This window comes from Desmodus rotundus, chromosome 7 (assembly GCF_022682495.2).
Source record: "Desmodus rotundus isolate HL8 chromosome 7, HLdesRot8A.1, whole genome shotgun sequence".
Lineage (NCBI taxonomy): Eukaryota > Metazoa > Chordata > Mammalia > Chiroptera > Phyllostomidae > Desmodus > Desmodus rotundus.
This window is the reverse complement of record NC_071393.1, coordinates 58,101,389-58,104,324: the sequence shown is the minus strand read 5'-3', so window position 1 is coordinate 58,104,324 and position 2,936 is coordinate 58,101,389.

Below are 2,936 nucleotides of genomic sequence, written 5' to 3'. Positions count from 1 at the left end.
TTTATTGATGTCATAAAACATGGTTAAAACTCATTTTGTCATGGAGTTTTTCTCTGTTATAAAACATATTGGCCCAATTACTTTTTAAAAGAAAAAGTAATATGAGTATAATATAAAAATTAACTTATTAATAAAGTAATGATTAGCAGTAGTCAAAAATTACAAGGGGCAGTTGTTGATTGAGTTGTGCCTCCCAAAAGATATATTCAAGTTTTGAATCCCGGTTCTTGTGAATTGACCTTATTTGGAAATAAGGTAATTGCAGATGTAATCAAGTTAGGATGTGGTCATAATGAATTGGGCTATACCCTAATCCAATGACTGAAATCCTTATAAGAAGAGGGAAATTTGGACACAGTTATAGGAAATTTGGAAATATCCATGTAATTATAGAGGTAGATATAGAAGTGATACATCCACAAGGCAAGGAATGCCAAGGATGGCAACCACCAAAAGTTAGGAAGAGGCAAGGAAAGATCCTCTTCTAGAGCCTTTACAGAGGGCATGGCCCTGTGAACACATCTATTTTGAACTTTGAGTCTCTAAAATTGTGAGAGAATAAATAGCTGTTGCTTTGAGCCAGGTTGTGGTAATTTGTTATGACATTTCTAAAAAACTAGTAAAATGGTCATTATTTCTGAATAGAATTATAGTACAGTCTAATACCTAAGAAAGAACATATTGGGGACTAGTAATATTTTGTTTTTATGTAAGTGAGATCATAAAAGATGCATGTTGTGAAAATGTTGAATATTGACATATACAAATCAATTAGACAGGAAATTTGGACATAAGAATGTCTGCAGAAGCAAATTTATTTCAGGTGTAAATGTCAAATGAGAGCTTCAATATTCAAACTATAAAGAATATATTAGAAAATATCTATAAATTTAGGGGAAGAAAGTATCTGATCCCTAGAAATGGGGATCAGAAATCCCCTAGAAGGGGATTAGATCCCTAGAAGGTTATCATATTTTTTAAAATATGGGCAGTGTAAGTCTTAATGACAATAAGGATTTTGTCCACGATGTGACAAAAATAATTTACCTTATTTGTTATTGGTAGCTCTGTATTGACATTTTGAAAATTACTAAAGCTGCTTTTTACTTTTAATTGACTTTTTAAAAGAGATTATTATATTTTTATTGAATCATTAAGGTTCACAAAGATGCCATGGACCATTCTTTAATTAAATGTCATAGATACAATTCTATTGTTGATTAGGTAAGAAACTATGTTGTCTTTATGAGTGGCAATGCCGATATTCGAATGACCCTAACTACTTCTGAAAGATTGATGCTGTGCGGGTTAAAGCAGTTCAAAGAAACATCGGCCTCTCACTGGTTACTGTAATATGTTAATACTTATCAATGAGAAAATACATAGCAGAGAATTTGTTATTTTCAGAGTTCGGAGAACATTGAAATCTTTTGTGATCATGCATAGCTACGTTAGTTAGGTGATGTTGTCACTTTGCAACTGTGGGATTTTTATGTTCAAGATTGTTTATATTTCCCCGAAAACTTATGTGAAATATACCCCAATTGTACATGGCCTCAGGTACTTTCATCTTTTTCTTCACAATGCATATCAGCCATAAAACTCATTAATCAAATTGGATGGGGGAAGACAAGTTTCCCATGGCTTGATCTTAACTTGTATTCATGATGATTAATCATTGCATAACAGGGGTGAGGTCATTGGAAACATGTCATTCTGATAGTCCCCCATTTAAGTTCAAAGAGAGGAGTATTAACAGAGTAATGGTCTAGCAAGCAGAACTTTAAAAATGGTGTGAGAGTAAGATGATCCTAAATTTTCTTCAGAATGCATCAGTGAATAACAGTTTTCTTTCTTCTTTGGGATTTTTAGCTATTTTTTCCTACTGTGACAATTCTCACTTTCACATACTTTAATAAAACTTTACATCAATGTATCCAGTTTATTAACATAGTTTCTGCATAATTTCATAGGAGAAGTGGTTCCTATGAAAGTGATTCTGAAACATGTTGTCTTATTTTAATATCTTACATTTGTGTGGCACTTACAGATTTCAAAGTGCTAATCCCTCCATTTCCAAATTTGGTGATTTATTTATTTATTTGTTTTTTGTGGAGCAGTCTGAGAAGGAGATTCATAGTTGAAAAATATTTTTGAATAGGCATTAGATTGACCACAATCTAAATTACTTAACATTTCTGACAAAATGAGATAAATAATAAATCAGAAGCTACAGACAAAATCCATACATTTAATACATATATGTAAATCCATACATGTAATATCCATACATTTCATTGTATATAAATTTAGCTTTAACATAAAAAACTCTACACATGGAGATTTAACAATTCTCTATTCTTAGCAAAAATTTTATATGCAAAAATGAGGGATTAAAATTTTCAAATATTATCATTTATAGCATATTCCCATCAAACTCTTTACAAATGATGGTCTGTCTGATTTCCTTGCAGCATTCATTCTGAAATAATAAATCAGGACATTCACTTACAAAATAGCAATTACTGCAATTATGTTCATGGAGAGATCCAGGAAAGTAAGGACTTTGGTGATGTGGTACTTAACACCTCTCTAACTTCATTTTTTATGCTTTCTCTGTGTGCTCTCATATTACCTAACTGCATTGTTACATTTTTTATTCTTTTATTCTTTCTGTATTATCAAATGCCTTAACATCACAAGGAACTACCTATGCAGTAATCTTTTCTTTAAATACTCACCTTCTAGGCACTCTCTATTCCCACTACTCCAGGGAAACCACAGTCCCACATTCTCCTTAGTGCCAAAATCAGGGGGGCAATTTTCAATCCGTATCTTATTTTATCTCTGAGTAGAATTCAATGTGGATGACTCCTTCCTGCTTTGAAAAAAAAATCTATCCCTACTGAGACACCACTTTGTTCTGATTTCCCTTT